At 40.5% G+C, this 18,291-nt stretch overlaps 1 protein-coding gene across 2 annotated transcripts in view; it reads right to left on the bottom strand.

The window, feature by feature from the left end:
- PCMT1 (protein-L-isoaspartate (D-aspartate) O-methyltransferase) overlaps positions 1 to 18,291 on the bottom strand; it is a 52,804-nt gene that overhangs the window by 34,241 nt on the left and 272 nt on the right. The gene's annotated exons all lie outside the window — the stretch shown is intronic.

Genomic DNA, 18,291 nt, shown 5'->3' with positions numbered 1-18,291 from the left:
TCCGACTTCGGCTCAGGTCATGATCTTACAGTTCGTGGGTTCGAGCCCCATGTCCAGCTCTGTGCTGACAGCCCAGATCCTGGAGCCTGCTTCAAATTCTGTGTCTCCCTCACTCTCTGCCCTTCCCCTGCTCTCACTCACTCTGTCTCTCTGTCTCTCAAAAGTAAACATTAAAAAAATTAAAAAAAAAAAAAAAAAAGAAACTGCAAGTCACAATACTGAAAAAAGGCACTGTTGAATTGTGTCCACAAAATGTTTAAAAATAGGAAAACGAAAAAACTCAACTCCATCCAAAGATACTGTAAAAAGAAAACAAAATACAAATAAAAACATTCCGGCTGATTAAACAGAAACAATAATTTTTAAACTACATTCAAAGAAAACCTAGCAGAAAGTAAGTAAAAATATTACCAGGCCAACTTCATGACATTTACTAATAAAACTATCAGACTTTATTTGAAGAATTTTTTTAATGTCTGTTTATATATTTATTTATTTATTTACTTTGGTGTAGCTTTCTTTTCTTTTCTTTTTTTTTACAATTATTTATTTTTGAGAGACAGAGCACAAGTTGGGGAGGGGCTGAGAGAGGAAGGAGACACAGAATCCGAAGCAGGCTCCAGGCTCTAAGCCATCAGCAGAGCCCGATGCGGGGCTCGAACCCACAAACCGCGAGATCGTGACCTGAGCCGAAGTTGGATGCTCAACCGAGCCACCCAGGCGCCCCTCTTTCTTTTTTATATATATGTAATTTGTTGTCAAATTGGCTTCCATACAACACCCAGTGCTCATCCCAACAGGTGCCCCCCTCAATGCCCACCACCCACTTTCCCTTCTCCCCCACCCCTCATCAACCTTCAGTTTGTTCTCTGTATTTAAGAGTCTCTTATGGTTTGCCTCCCTCCCTCTCTGTCTGCAACTTCTCCCCCACTTCCCCTTTCCCCCATGGTCTTCTGTTACATTTCTCAAGATCCACATATGAGTGAAAATATATGGTATCTGTCTTTCTCTGACTGACTCATTTCACTTAGCATAATACCCCCCAGTTCCATCCACATTGTTGCAAATGGCCAGATTTCATTCTTTCTCATTGCCAAGTAGTATCCCATTGTATATATAAACCACATCTTCTTTACCCATTCATCAGCTGATGGACATTTAGGCTCTTTCCATAATTTGGTTATTGTTGAAAGCACTGCTATAAACATTGGGGTACATGTGCCTCTATGCATCAGCACTCCTATATCCCTTGGGTAAATTCCTAGCAATGCTATTGCTGGGTCATAGGGTAATTCTGTTTTTAATTTTTTGAGGAACCTCCACACTGTTTCCCAGGGCGGCTGCACCAGTTTGCATTCCCACCAACGGTGCAAGAGGGTCCTGCTTCTCCACATCCTCGAATCTATAGTCTCCTGATTTGCTCATTACTCTGACTGGTGTGAGGTGGTATCTCAGTGTGGCTTTGATTTGTATTTCCCTGATGATGAGTGACGGTGAGCATCATTTCATGTGTCTGTTGGTAATCTGGATGTCTTCTTTAGAAAAGTATCTATTCATGTCTTCTGCCCATTTCTTCACTGGATTATTTGTTTTTCAGGTGTGGCGTTTGGTGAGTTATTTATAGATTTTGGATACTAGCCCTTTATCCGATATGTCATTTGGAAATATCTCTTCCCGTTCCATTGGTTGCCTTTTAGTTTTGTTGATTGTTTCCTTTGCAGTGCAGAAGCTTTTTATCTTGATGAGGTCCCAATAATTCGTTTTTACTTTTAATTCCCTTGCCTTTGGAGATATGTCAAGTAAGAAATTCCTGTGGCTGAGGTCAAAGAGGTTGTTGCAAACTATCAGAGTTTAAAGGCAAGGAAAAAAAACCCTCAGAGCCTCAAGGCAAAAAAATCAAGTTATGTAATAAGGATTAAAAAAAAAAAAATTGGGCAACCGTCAGATTTCCTAAGAGCAAAATTCAGAGCAAAAAAGGAATAAAGCAACATTTTCAAGAAATTCAAGAAAAGAAAGTACAAATCAACAATTTAAAAAAGCAAATTACTGGGTACCTGGCTGGCTCAGTCCATACAGCATGCGACTCTTGATCTCTGGGTCATGAGTTTGAGAGTTCAAGCCCCACATTGTGGGTAGAGTTTATGTAAAAAAAAATTTTTTTAAACCCACAAAACAACAAGAACAGCAAACTACTGATACATTCAACAACATAAAGTTCAAAAGCATTAATGTCAGTGAAAGAAGCCATATATACTGTATGACTCCTATAGATTGTACACTATATGACAATTTATATCAAATTCTAGAAAAGTCAAAATCATAATGGCACAAGGCTGATCTGTGATTGCTAGAGGTTAGGGGTAAAGGAGATTGATTGCTAAGCAACATGAGAAACTCTGTGGGTAAAAGAAATGTTCTAGATCGTAGATCAGCAAATTTACATAAAGGTCAAAATAGTAAATATTTGAGGCTCTGCAGGCCGAATAGTCTCTGTTGCAACAACTCAACTCTGTCAATGTAGTGTGGGAACAACACAAACAATACCAAATACAGGGAATGGCTGTGTTAAGTAATGTAAGTCTTTATTTCTAAAAATAGACACCAGACCAGAATGGGCTTCTGAGCTGTGGTTTGCTAATCCCTATTCTACATCATTAGGGTGTTGGTTACACAACTATATTTGTCAAATTTTTCAAACTGTAATTTTTTTTTTTAGGATTTTATTTAAGTATGCTCCATGCCCAACATGGGGCTCAAACTCACAACCTCGAGATTAAGTGTTGTATGCTCCACCCACAGGGCAAGCCAGGTGCCCGTCAGATTGTAATCTTAAAATTAGCTGATTTATACCTCAATAAAGATGTTTTTTTAGGTGTAAACCAAAGATTTTATACCCAGTCAAACTGTCCTTCAAATATCAAGTTTAGAGAAAAGATGTTTTGAATGTGCCAGAATTCTGGGAATGTCAGACAAGCCCTTCTGAGATATCTTCCAGAGGATGTGCTTCATCTAACCAAGAGATAAACAGGGATACATCATCAAAGGACACATAACCAACTGTAAAGCAAAGACTAAAACAGGGGTAGAGACATGGGTGGAATAATACATAAATGTCATATGGTTCTGACAAAGTAAAAAAAAAATGCATCTGTAAACAATGAGAGGAGAAAAAAGGGGTAAAGTAGAATTAGATCATTGACTGTTATGTAGGTAATAGGGGGAATCAAAGGATACCATTTAATACTGACTGACCAGATAGCAAATAGAAAAGGTAGTTTAAAGACACTGCAAAAGGTATAAACACAAACCTTCCAAATAACAAAAGAATATACTTAAAAATTAGCAAACAAAGCACATGAAATAGAAAAACATTGTAAAGGGGTGCCCGGGTGGCTCAGTCAGTTAAGCATCTGACTTTGACTCAGGTCATGATCTCACAGTTTGTGAGTTTGAGCCCCACGTTGGGCTCTGTTCTGACAGCTCAGAGCCTGGAGCCTGGTTCGGATTCTGTGTTTCATTCTCTCTCTGCCCCTACCCCACTTGTGCTCTGTCTCTCTCTGTCTCTCAAAAATAAATGTAAAAAAATTAAAAAAAAAAAAAAGAAAGAAAAACATTGTAAATAGTCCTAGACTGGCAAAGACAAACTTATTTAGTCTTTTCATTTTAAAATATTATAAATTTTGGATATGGGTGCCTGGGTGGCTCAGTTGATTAAGTCCGACTTTGGCTTGGGTCATGATCTCATGGCTTGAGGGTTCAATCCCTATGTCGGGCTCTGTGCTGACAGCTCAGAGCCTGGAGCCTGCTTCGGATTCTGTGTCTCCCTCTCTCTCTGCTCCTCCCCCTCCCTTGCACACTGTCTCTCTCACTCTCTCAAATATAAATAAAACATTAAAAACATTTTTAAATAAAATAAAGTAGTATAAATTTTGAGTAAATTAACCCCCATGGGAAATATTATTTCTACACAAATAACTTTAAGTAAGCTACCTGTGAAATTTATTAAAATAAAATAGTGAGGGGCGCCTGGGTGGCGCAGTCGGTTAAGCGTCCGACTTCAGCCAGGTCACGATCTCGCGGTCCAGGAGTTCGAGCCCCGCGTCGGGCTCTGGGCTGATGGCTCAGAGCCTGGAGCCTGTTTCCGATTCTGTGTCTCCCTCTCTCTCTGCCCCTCCCCCGTTCATGCTCTGTCTCTCTCTGTCCCAAAAATAAATAAACGTTGAAAAAAATAATAATAAAAAAAAATAAAATAATAAAATAAAATAAAATAGTGAAATAAATAAAACAGTGAAAGCATTTTCAAAACAATTTTAAATCACAATAAGACTTATTATTTACTAAACATAACCCTGTGCCAGACAAAATCCTACCCATATTATATACACTACCCCTGTTAAGGTATGAACTTGTGAACTACAAATAGTCTTATGCCATCTCTAACAATCTTATAAAGTAAGCACTATTGGGGTGCCTGGGTGGCTCAGTCAGTTGAGTGTCTGACTTTGGCTCAGGTCATGGTCTTACAGCTAGTGAGTTCAAGCGCTGCATCAGACTCTGTACTGACGGCTCGGAGCCTGGAGCCTGCTTCAGATTCTGTGTCTCCCTCTCTCTCTGCCCCTCCCCTGCTTGTGCTCTGTCTCTCTCTCTCTCTCTCTCTCAAAAATAAATAAATATTTTTTTAAAAAGTAAGCACTATTATTACTCCATTTTACAGATGATAAAATTGAGTTTAGAGACTAAGTTGTCTAAGACCTCAGAGCAAATCAGATGTAGGGCCATTCAAATTGAGATGTTACATTCCTACTAACCACTTGACTTCCACTAACATATTCAAATAGCTTAGTGACTTCTAATTCATTTCCCAAAATGATTCTTTTTGTTATTTATTTATTTATTATTTATTTATTAATGTTATTAATTTATTTAATGTTATTTATTATTTTGAGAGAGCGAGAGAGGCAGAGGAAGAGGGACAGGGAGAGGGAGAGAGAGAACCCAAAGCAGGCTCCATGCTCAGCGCAGAGCCTGATGTGGGGCTCGATCCCATGACCATGAGATCATGACATGAGCTGAAATCAAGAGTCAGACACTTAACTGACTGAGCCACCCAGGTGCCCCCCAAAATAACTGAGTGGTTCTTTGGTCTTGAACTCAATTCAAATTCTAGAGAGATGATTCACAGACTCTCAAGGTTACATGGGGTCTTAGGATCCCTAAAGTCTAACTTCTTCATAAATTGGTATCATGATTACTATTTGAAGATTTCCACATTCAAATCACTCTATTATATTTCCCTGTATTAATATGAAATCTCCCTCTTTACAACTTACTTACATGAACCCTTAGTACTGCTCTCTTAAGCCACAAAAGAAATACTGAATTTTCTATCCAGCCAACATTTTTCATTCATCTGAAGACATATGACCACTTATCATATCTTTAAGATGCAAGCCTTATCTTTCTCAGATTTAGCAGCTTCATTCAATGTCTCCAATATTCATCAGTTTTTAAAACCATCATCATATTCACTTATTCATTCTTTGGATGGATACTTAAAAGTGTGATATCTAAAATCAAACATATTGTTCCAGGCACATTCTAAAAACCAAAGTGAACAGACTACTTCCCTTAAGCTAGGTAATACACTTCTATCAAACTCACATGAGTTTCTTTGGCTACTTTCTTACTCTATGTAGGCATATGGAATTTACTAAAAACTCTAAATGGTCTTTGTTGTTGTTGTTAAAATGTTTATTTATTTATTTTTGAAAGAGAGAGAGAAAGATGGAGACAGAGGCAGAGAGAGAATACCAAGCAGGCTCCACTCTGTCAGTGCAGAACCCAATGCAGGGCTTGATCTCAAGAACTGTGAGACCATGGCCTAAGCCGAAATGGAGAGTCAGATGCTTAACCAGCTAAGCCACCCAGGTGCCCCTCTAAATGGTTTCTTACTTTTTTTTTTTTAATTTTTTAAAGTTTATTTATTTGAGAGAGAGAGTCAGTATGAGAAGGGGAAGGACAGAGAGAGAGGGACAGTGAATCCCAAGCAGGCTCCACACCATCAGCACAGAGCCCGACGTGGGGCCCAAGCCCATGAACCTGGAGATCATGACCTGGGCTGAAACTGAGAGTTGGACGCTTAACCAACTGAGCCACCCAGGCACCCCTCTAAATGGTTTTTAAAAGTATGTCACTATTTATTAAAAAGATGAACACATCAAGTCTCAGTATCAACCCTTATTATGCCATTATTGGGTAGTTTCCAAAATTTTCACAATATTCTTTTTATTTTTGCCCCAAATTCCGTATTTTGAAAGATGCCTAAACCAAGCTACATTTACTAAGTTATTAAGTCATTTTACCATTTTTGGTAATCTGACATGTATAACTGCCAGCACCCTGAACTGTTTTTAGCAAACATTAAAATAATTTAATGTTTCACTTTTCGTGGATAGCCCAATTATGAGTAAATGTGTAATTACCATCAGGCTTTCTGAAATAGCGAACAGCTCTATAACCACCCATACCCAATCTTCCTGCACCCTAGGGACCAAGGACCTTAATTAAATAATTATAATAATGGCTAGTGTTGGTCCAAATGAGCAATTGATCCAAATAAGAAGGTTCAAAAAGGAGAATGTAGTAGAATCCAAGCCATAAACCAAATAATTAAAAAACTTAAAGAGATTAGAGCCATGTTGAGAAGGTATCTGTTTTTTTTTTTTCTTAAAAACATCTTTTTTTGTTAATGTTTATTTATTTATTTTTGAGAGAGAGAGAGAGAGCAAGCAGGAGAGGGTCAGGCAGAGAGGGAGACAGAATTCCAAGCAGGCCCACGTGGTCAGCACAGAGCCCAACATGGGGCTTGAGATCAGGAACTGTGAGATCATGACCTGAGTTGAAATCAAGGGTCAGATGCTTAACCGACTGAGATACCCAGGCGTCCCTCTGTTTCTCTTCTTAACTTCAGGGGTGGAGAAGGGTGCAGAGGGAAATAAGTTCCGGAAAAAAAAAAAAAAAAAAAAGATATGAAAGAAAACTAAAATGTGACAGGATTTAAAGCAATTGATGTAATACAAAATAAGGAAAAATATCTGACTATTCCTCTACAATAGTAGGAGGGATTTGTGATACTGGAAACAGAAGGCAGGGAATAAACGCACAGCAGACTACATAACTCAGCCATGAGTTATCATCACTGGTGACTATTGATTTTCAACACTTAAAAATCAACAAAGTACAGGAGTACCTGAGTGACTCAGTCGGATGAGTGTCCGACTTTGGCTCAGGTCACGATCTTGCAGTTTGTGAGCTCAAGCCCCACGTTGGGCTCACTGCTGTCAGTGCAGAGCCTGTTTCGGATCCTCTGTCTCCCTCTCTCTCCGCCTTCCCCCACTCACTCTCTCTCTCAAAAATAAATAAATTGAAAACATTAAAAAAACAACAATGTACAGAAAATTTATTTACTGCTCAGAACAAAATGCAAACTATCAATTTTGACAATGTAAAAGACCCACTAATAAGTTGTAAAATGAGAGGAAGAGCTCGCTGGTATCCTTTCTTACAAAGTTACCAGAGGTAGTGTTAGTTTATGAATTATTGAACAAGAAAGTGAGGTTAAAGTATATTACTTAAAGTTACAAAGGTAACCACAAAAAAGGAAGCAAAAATTATGATGGGGGAGGAGTAGGTGTAAATACTCATCCATCTTGGCAGGAGGTCAACAGATAATGTCCAAAGTTGATAAAGTAAGAAATGACAGTTTAACCACATGATTTAAAGACATGAAGGTAACTAACAGAAGAACCAAAAAAACATAGTTAAAAGTGGTTCCCGGGGTGCCTGAATGGCTCACTTGGTTAAGCATCCCACTCTTGAACTCAGCTCAGGGCTTGATCTCTGGGTCATGAGTTCAAGCCCTACGTTGGGCTTTACGCTGTGCATGGAGCCCACTAAAAACAAAACAAAACAAAACAAAACAACACAAGTGGTTCCATCTAAGCAATGAGTCTAGGGGTGGGGAGGAATAGGGCCAACCAATCATTATTTTTCACTAAAAGCCCTTCTGTATGATTTTATCTTTTAACCATGTACATATTACTTGACTAAAAATTAATCTTAATTCTCCCAACCCTTTATCACAGACGGTTTGTATTTATATACATACATATATAATATATATACACACACACACACACACACACACACACACACACACACTACACACACATACATAAATATACTCTCCAATTAGCAAGATCTAAGATGTAGTGAGAGTCCTTTTCCTTCACAGTGGTAGAATTTTAACAGAATGCATTACCTAGCTTCTCTATAGTTACCTATAATCTTACAATTAAGCTCTTGTCAATGGAACATACCAGAAATTATGTATGCAACTTCCAGATCATCCCCTTAAAAAGGAATGGGGGTTTTTCTCTTTCCTCAATCTTCACCCCACTGGCTGGAATATGGAAATGATGGAGGTAAATAAACTATCTTCAATCTTTCAGATGAGGAAAAGACTTTAGGAAGCACAAGAGAGATCCTTGTGCTCTACACTATGGAACCACCATATTAGCTCTGAATTACTTAGTTGTTACAGGATAGAGAAACTTTGATTATGGTAAGCCATTGTTATTTTGGTCTTTGTTATAGCAGCTGAATAGGTACCCTCAGGCACACAGTATATGAAGAGGAAAATGAAATCAGCCTGAAGAACAGAACTGGAGTTGGAGCATGGGAATAGTTAGTTGTATAAGGCCCTAAAGAGGCCGCAAAGCTAAGCAAAAGGTGTTTAATACAGCAAGCAACAGGAGCCTGGGAAGGCAAGCAACTTATCAGAAATCGGTATATTAGGAAAATCAGTATAATGTGTAGAACAGAGCTGAGGGAAGGGAAAGGGAAAGTGTGACAACCTATCAGACACTTGGAGGTCTATCACTCCAAGCGTGAACTAAGGACCTAGGTTGGGAAAGTATCAATGAAACTACAGTGGAAGCAAACCAAGAAAGGCATCTGGGGGGCGCCTGGGTGGCGCAGTCGGTTAAGCGTCCGACTTCAGCCAGGTCACGATCTCGCGGTGCGGGAGTTCGAGCCCCGCGTCGGGCTCTGGGCTGATGGCTCGGAGCCTGGAGCCTGTTTCCAATTCTGTGTCTCCCTCTCTCTCTGCCCCTCCCCCGTTCATGCTCTGTCTCTCTCTGTCCCAAAAATAAATAAAAAACGTTGAAAAAAAAAAAAGGCATCTGGAAGAACTGTTCAGTTAATGTGGTAACGGTCTAAAAGAATCAATGACTACTTCAAGATTCGTGACCTGGGAGAATAGAAGAATAGAAGCAATCCTGGTAGAAATGAAAAAGAAGAGAGTCTGTGTTGATATGAAGCACTGAACACACCAGGAAGAATGCCCCGATGCAGAGCTCGAACTCACAAAGTGTGAGATCATGACCTGAGCCAAAGTCACACATGACCTGAGCCACCCGGGTGCACCTGTTTCCTACCGAGAATTAGACATGAGATAAGCAGAGCTTGAGACACTCTGGGTATAGAAAGTCTGAAAGATATTAGTTTCTGTTTTTATTTTATTTTGTATTTTATTCTATTTTATTTTGTTTTATTTTATTTTGTTTTTAGAGAGAGAGAATGCAAGAGAGGAAGCGGGGCAGAGGGAGAGGGAGAATCTTAAGCAGGCTCCATGCTCAACATGGAGCCTGACATTGGGCTGAATCTCATGTCCCTGGGATCGTGACCTGAGCTGAAATCAAGAGTCAGATGCTCAACCGACTGAGCCACCCAGGTGCCCCTGGAAAGAGATTAGTTTTAAATTCACACTATAATTAAAGAAGAATTTCATGTGATGGCAAGTTACAATAAAGCATATCATCTAAGTACCAGAGATTATTTCAAAATACATCTTTCTTGGTGTGCCTGGGTAGCTCAGTCAGTTAAGTGTCCAAGTTTGGCTCAGACAATGACCTCACGGTTAATGGGTTCAAGCCTGGCGCCAGGCTCTGTGTTGGCAGCTCAGAGCCTGAAGACTGCTTTGGATTCTGTGTCTCCTCTCTCTGCCTCTCCCCTGCTTGCACTCTCTCTCTCTCTCAAAAGTAAATGATCATTAAAAAAATTTTTTTTCTAAATACATCTTTCTCGCTAAAGTTGTCGAATCACTATGTTGTACAGTTGAAACTAATGTAGCACTCTGTCAGATAATTAATAAAGAAAAAATCATCTTGGGGTGCCTGGGTGGCTCAGTTGGTTGAGTGTTTGACTTCAGCTTAGGTTATGATCTCGTGGTTTTGAGTTCAAGCCCCATATCAGGTTCATTGTTATCAGTGCAGAGCCCACTTTGGAAACTCTGTCCCCCTCTCTTTGCCCTTCCTCCACTCGCTCACCCTCTCTCTCTCTCTCAAAAACAAATAAACATTAAAAAATTTTTAAAAACCCACATCTTAAAAAAAAAATTAGTAAATACCCACATCTTTCCTTGAACTATCACTCCTAATAGATACATAAAGCTAACTATTTGTCTTGACACTATTTCTTTTTCTTTTCTTAAAGTTTATTTGGAGAGTGAGAGAGAGAGGGTGCGAAACAGAGATAGAGGGAGAGAGAGAATCCCAAGCAGACTGCGCTGTCAGCACAGAGCCCAATGCGGGGCTCAATCTCACAACCATGAGATCATGACCTGAGCCAAAATCAAGAGTTGGGTGCTCAACAGACTGAGCCATCCAGGCGAGCCAGTTTTGACACTATTTCTTAAAGCAGCATGTTCCCTGGACTCCTCACATTTGACAAACTAAAATGTTATACACAACTCTAAAATACAGGTAACCAAATGTTAACTTCTGTGGCTCTCTCCTAACACACACATACACAAACCCCACAGCTGATTTTATGAAATCCATGACATGTTTAAAATTACAGAATCTTGGGGTGCCTGGGTGGCTCAGTTGGTTAAGCGTCTGACTCTTGATCTCAGCTCAGGTCATGATCTCATGGTTTGTGAAATCAAAACCCTCATAGGGCTCTGTACTGACAACACGGAGTCTGTTTGGGATTCTCTCCCCCTCTCTCTCTGCCCCTCCCCTGTGTATTCTCTCTCTCTTGCTCTCTCTCTCCCTCTCCCCCCAAAATAAATAAACATTAAAAAATAAAATTACAGGGGCGCCTGGGTGGCTCAGTCAGTTGAGCGTCCGACTTCAGCTCAGGTCATGATCTCGCCGTCCATGGGTTTGGGCCCTGCGTCGGGCTCTGTGCTGACAGCTCAGAGCCTGGAGCCTGTTTCGGATTCTGTGTCTCCCTCTCTCTCTGCCCTTTCCCCCGCTCACACTCTGTCTCTGAAAAATGAATAAACCTTAAAAAAAAAATTAGAAAGAAATAAATAAATACAATTACAGAATGCTGGATTTGGAAGGGTCCGTGGAAGTCTAGCACACAGTCAAAGCTGATGACCTGTCTCTTCTACAACATCCCTTACAGAAAACGGTCATTCTTTGCTTCAACATATCCAGTGACAAAAAACATTATTTTTCAAAGCCAACTCTTCAATTGTTGGGATAGCATTGTGAATACTTCCTTATAATGAGCCAAAATCTGCCTCCCAGTTGTCCTGGTTTGACCCTCTACTACATGACATTTCCTCAAATATTTAAACACGATTGCTCTCTTAAGCTTTCTCATTGCTAAACCAAACAACCTCAATCCCATCGAATCACCATATAAAATGCCGAACTCTCATCATCTTGATCACCGTTGTCTGAATATCTTGTTTTTTAACTGCTACTCTTAAAGCATGAGGGTCAAAGCTAAACGTAATACTAATAAAAATATGTGGAACAGCGCAATGGACCCAAGACCACATTAAATAGAATGTAATAGATAATACATCCAGATCTAGTGCTGCCCAATAGAACTTACAATGATGGAAATGTTCTGTCTGCACTAACAGGCAGCTTGTAACCTCATGTGGATATTTATTTAAGAGAGAGAGAGAGAGAGAGTGAGAGAGAGTGAGAGCATGCACACAAGTTGGGGAGGTGGCAGAGGGAGAGACAGAATCTCAAGCAGGCTCCACACTCAGTGTAGAGCCCGACACAGGGCTTGATCCCACGACCCTGGGATCATGACTTGAGCCAAATCAAGAGGCAGATGCTCAACCAACTAAGCCACCCAGGCACCTCTTCTTTCTTCTTTCTTTTCTTTTCTTTTTTCTTTTCCTTCCTTCCTTCCTTCCTTCCTTCCTTCCTAAGTCTCATGTGGCTACTGAGCTCTTGAAATATGGTTAGTGTGACTAAGAAACTGAATTTTTAATTTCATTTAATTTTAAATGATTTAAATTTAAGTAGACACAATATTAAAGGCCCCCTCATCGTATAAATTAAATCTGATTCAATGTACTGTAAGTTTACTTCTTAGTATGTACCCATAAAACTGACCTGAAACAAGTCAAATAAGGAGGTATGTTCTGCCCCAATTTCTGAAAATAATCCCTGAGGATTTTATTAGCTGGTTATATTTGGCCCATGAACACACATGATAAAATTATTGGAATATTCTCTTTCCCACTAGTTATGCTACTAGTCCTAAGAACTGACTCTCTAAATACAAAAAGAAAATAATTCCAATTTATTTGCAGAAATAAATAAGGATACAAAAACCACAAACCATCATAATTTTTATTCAAATGCCTACTCAAAGTCTCCACTGAAATGTCTTATAAGCATCTCAAACACAACATCCCCCAAACTAAACTCCTGCTCTCCCCCACCTCCTTGCATGCCTCCTCCCCACCACTTCAAAGTCCCTGCTGCTCACTCGCTTATTATTTCCAGCTCAGAAAATGGCAGATCATTCCAGCTGCTCAGGCCCAAAACCTTGCTATCATATCCTTGATTCAGTCTTTCTCCCACACCCCTAATCCAAATCTACCACATGCAATTTTCTCTGCCTGGAATGCCTGTCCCGCAGCTCTATCTACCTAGCTAGAACTTCTTCCCCTCCACCAACTCTTTGTTCAAATGACACCTTGGTGAGGCCTTCTCCCCTACGACTACAAATCTAGCACCCCACACTCCTCAGCCTCCTTCCCTACTCTGTCATTTATAATGTGACATACCAGCTATTTCACTTGTCTGCTCCCATTAGAAGTAACCTACAAGAGACAATATTTGTTGAGTGCTACATCCCTAGAGTTTGGCATACAGAAGAGAGTTAAATATCGGTTGGCTGAATGACAAATTCTATGTGGAGAGTATATGAGAAATGACACAAAGATGCAAAGTAAAAATAACTGATATATTAGGGCAGTGGATTGAAATTTTTTAACAAATAAAAATAGGTCAAAACAAAACAAAACACATTGTTTTACGTGGCCATGACTTGAAATGTTCCCAATAATAGTAGAAAATAAATTCTAATATAAACATTACTTAAATTGTCACATTTCCTGGATTAAGCAGGCTCACAGTTATTTTAATTTGTTTCAAGAGCACATTATTAGCCCATAATTATAAAATAGCTATATTCTTTATTTCCATAAACCAGCACTAACACGGCCGCCACTAGCCACATGTGGGCTATTTAAGTTAAATAACACAAAAATTTAGTCCCTCAGCCGTGTTAACCACATTTCAAATGCTGAATGCCACATGTGGCTGATGACTACCATATTAAACTGCACAGATACAGACATTACAGACAACTCTTTGGGCAGGACTTCTATAGACTTCTTTTCTAAAACTTTATTCTAAAGTGTAAAACTGATTCAGCTGAAACATTGGCAGTGTTTAACCTCATAATTTCCAATTCTTTGTCAGTGATTTTTTTTAATTGTAAGTTTTTTTTAATGTTTATTTAATTTTGAGATAGAGAGTGAGTGCAAGCTGGCAGAGGAGAGACAGAGAGAGAGGGAGACAGAGAACCTGAAGCAGGCTCCCCCCAACATGATTGCAAAGCCTGATGTGGGGCTTGAACTCACGAACCATGAGAGATCATGACCTGAGCCAAAGTCAGACACTCAACCAACTGAGCCACCCAGGTGCCCCTCTGTGTCAGTGATTCTTAAAGTGTGGTCCCAGACCAGTAGCAGCATTACTTAGGAACTCGTTAAAAATACCAATTATTGGGGGTGCTTGGCTAGCTCAGTTGGTGGAGCATGTGACTCTTGATCTCAGAGTTGTGAGTCTGAACCCCACACTGGATACGGAGCCAGCCTAAAAAGAATAAAAAAAAAAAAAAAAAAAGAAAAATACAAATTCTTGGACCACAGCAATCTGTGTTTCAATAAGCTCTCCAAGTGATCTAGGAGATTCTGAAGCATGCTCAAGTTTTAACCATTCTAAGTTACTTAAGAGTGGTTGTCTGGGTGCCTGCCTGGCTCAGTTGGTGGAGCATGCGATTCTTGATCTTGGGGGCTGTGAGTTCAAAGCCCCACGTTGGGTGTAGAGATTACTCAAAAATAAAATCTTGGGGCGCCTGGGTGGCGCAGTCGGTTAAGCGTCCGACTTCAGCCAGGTCACGATCTCGCGGTCCGTGAGTTCGAGCCCCGCGTCGGGCTCTGGGCTGATGGCTCAGAGCCTGGAGCCTGCTTCCGATTCTGTGTCTCCCTCTCTCTCTGCCCCTTCCCTGCTCATGCTCTGTCTCTCTCTGTCCCAAAAATAAATAAACGTTGAAAAAAAAAAATAAAATCTTGTTTTTTTTAATGTTTATTTTGAGAGAGAATGTGTGCATGAGTGGGGAGGGGCAGAGAGAGAGAGAGAGAGAGAGAGAGAGAGAGAGAGAGAAGGGGAATCCCAAGCAGGCTCCTCACTGTCGGCACAGAGTCCAACATGGGGCTCAATCCCACAAACTCTGAGATCATGACCTGAGCCAAAATCAAGAGGTGGACGCTTAAGCAACTGAGCTACCCAGGCACCCCAAAAATAAAATCTTAAAAAAAATAGTGATTTTCATCATAACATAAGCTATGAAATATAAAATATACCATTACATCTACAATATTCTATAAATGACGTATCAACTATGAAATCATACACAATCATAGTTATAGTACGACATCTTATAAAAGGAAAACTAAGTAAATATTTTTAATAAACTATAATAATACTGAAATTTTTTTAAATGTTTTATATATTTTTGAGAGAGAGAATACAAGCAGGGGGAGGGACAGAGAGAAAGAGGGACAGAAGATCTGAAGTAGGCTCTGCACTGAGAGCAGCAAGCCCCATGCCCATCTTGAATTCACAAACTGTGACATCATGACCTGAGCCGAAGTCAGACGCTCAACCAATTGAAGTCATCCAGGCACCCCGACAAACTGTAATAATATTAAAACTAAAGCAATCATGGGGCACCTGGGTGGCTCAGTCGTTTGAACATCTGACTCTTGATTTCTGCTCAGGTCATGATCTCACAGTTCACGAGATTGAGCCCTGAGTCAGGCTCCGAGCTGACAGGGCAGAGCCTGCTTAGAATTTCTCTCTCCCTCTCTCTTTCTACACTCTCACTCTCTCTCAAAATAAACAAACATTAAAAAAAAAAACTAAAGCAATCGTGAACTTCATTGCTTTAAAAAGATACATAACTGTAATTTGCTTCCTCTTCCAATTTGCAGATCCTTTTTCACTTCAACATCAATACAATAACACTTTTCTTTAAGTTTTTAATTTTAATCCCAGTATAGTTAACAAATAGCGTTATATTACTTTCAAGTATATAATATATTCAACAACATAACCACACTTTAATCTTCTTCTAAAAATTCAAGTAGAAGCCTTTAAGTTATTAGAATAAACAGTGTAATAACCAGGAAAAGAAAGAAGTTTTCAAATTTTGTGCTAACTGAAATTCTCACATAAGAAAATATTACTTTTATAATAAACTAACAAATAAAAATGAAACCAGGTATCTCGGTGGCTCAGTAGATTAAGTGTCCTATTCTCAATTTCAGCTCATGTCTTACATGTCTTACAGTTGTGAGACTGAACCCCAAGCCAGGCTCTGTCCTGACAGCATGGAGCCTACCTGGGATTCTCTCTCCTTCTCTCTGCCCCTCCCCCGTGCACTCTCTCTCTCAAAGTAAATAAATGAACATTTAAATAAAAATGAAACCTATTAGCTAGAATTCCGCAAGTAGTTGAAACTGACATTGCACAAGTGTTACCAGAGGAAAAACAATTTGAGTACTCAAACTTCCTCTTATGAATCATAGACAGAAGACTAAATATCTGCAATATCAACATCCATGTATGTTAAATATTTTTTAAATGTTTCTTTATTTCTGAGAGAGAGAGAGAGAGAGAGCACAAGTCAGGGTAGGGCAGAGAGAGGGAGAGGGAGAGGGAGAGGGAGAGGGAGAGGGAGAGGGAGAGGGAGAGGGAGAGGGAGAGAGGGAGAGCGAGAATTCCTGGGGATTCTTCTGCGCTGTCAGCACAGAGCCTGAGGCAGGGCTCAATCCCATGAACTGTGAAATGATGACCTGGGCAGAAACCAAGAGTCCAGTACTTAACTGGCTGAGCCATCCAGGTGCTCCTTAAATATTTATTATTAAATTTTCTGATAGAAAAATATCCTTAGAAATTTCAGCTAGGAATAAGAGAATACAATAAAATGATTATAAAACCACTGGGGAAAGAGGTAGGCTTGACTTCCCACACATATGGCCCAAAAAGGAGAGACTTTAAAAGCCTGATTACCAATTTCTGCCACAGCTGAGTGTCTACTGTGCCAACCTACCAGTGGAACGTTATTTAATCATAATTTGTGCATAGAATGTTTTGGGTGTGTGCACTGCAACGGCAGGCACTACCCCATTTCAAGAAATTTTATCTAAAAACTTGCAACGTATTGAGCTTATGTGTGATCCATAGGAACCTAAATCACACTTCAAAATACTGCCTCGGCATATAATGTCCACTCCAGTCAAATATCCTTCCATAAAGTGAACGCTGGCGATGCTTGACAGAATTGGGAAATCTAAACATTCTTCGTTGCTAAATACAAAGGATATAATTTCAAACTTTTAAAATACTGTAAAAAAGAAAAAGTCAAATGACTAATTATAAGTACTAATCATGTGCCAGACAAGAATATTTATTTTTGTCACTCATCTTGGTATTCCAAGCACAGATCCAAGCATATAAGGTATATTTAATTGCATTTACGAAAAAAGGAAGGGGTATTGAGTTGAGAGAATTCGAAGATATTAAAAAAAAAAAAAAAAAAAAAAAGTCCCAGCCCTCAAGGAAGTTACAAATCGAATTAGGAAACATGACAAACATTAAAAAAGCTAAATAACATAAGACAAAAATACCACGTGGCAGGATACGATTATTTGCAAAGTTGGTGGCAAACGGTGCTATAAATTCTGATCGCAGTGAGTATTATGGACTGCGGTCCTTCTGGTCTTCCCAACCAGACAGCGACACTGTATTTCGATTTAAAAAAAGAAAGTGACACAGCACTCACATCCCACCCTAAAATCATCATAAGAGGAAGGCATACAATAACTAAAGAGAATGACATGAAAAAATTTCCACACAAAGCTTTTACAAAGCCTTGGTAGCCTTGAAAAACAAAGTCAGAACATTCCACACATACAATCCTTCGCTGGACCAGGACCTCTAATAGCTCCTGAAATACAAGTCTGTCAGGAACAGCATCCTCTGATTATTTCTTCCTCCACCCCCACCCCCCACGAAGATATCCACTGGACAGCCGCCCCAGAAATTTCTCCCAGCATCCGCAATGACAATACTCTCATCTTTCCCTCCCTCCCCTCGCCTATATCAGAGGGTGGCATCTCCCTCCAGAGGAAAAAACGGAGGGCGGGGGAGTCAGTGTGGGAGAGAATGCTCGCAGCGAGGTCGATTATTGAGGAGGAGGAAGGCGAGAAGATGCGGGGGTCGAGGGTGGGGTCCCCTCAGATGCAGCCCTGCCTCCAGGCCCCGCCAACATCTCCCCACCCCAAGGGCACGCCCCTCGCCCGCCAGACCCGGACGAACAGGCGGCTGACTCGAGTGACAGCCCCACCACCTGTGCCGCGACCCCTCCCCCAGGCCCGCGGGGAGACGCCTGCTCCTGCCCCACCACGAGCAGCCCGTAGCTTTCTTTTCCCTTCGCGTCCACGTCGCCGATGAGTGACAGGTCCTGAGGGAGGCGATCGCCAGCGCATGCCGTTCGAGGCTGCTGGTGCAACCCTGCGCCGAACCCTCCAGCCGGTACCGGGCTGGAGATGGGGGGGCGGGGGGAGGACAAACAGAGCGTTCCGGACGGCCCAGGGGGACCCAGTCCAGGCCT

The sequence above is a fragment of the Prionailurus viverrinus genome, chromosome B2 (genome assembly GCF_022837055.1).
Source record: "Prionailurus viverrinus isolate Anna chromosome B2, UM_Priviv_1.0, whole genome shotgun sequence".
NCBI lineage: Eukaryota > Metazoa > Chordata > Mammalia > Carnivora > Felidae > Prionailurus > Prionailurus viverrinus.
This window is presented reverse-complemented; position numbering and strand designations above follow the sequence as displayed.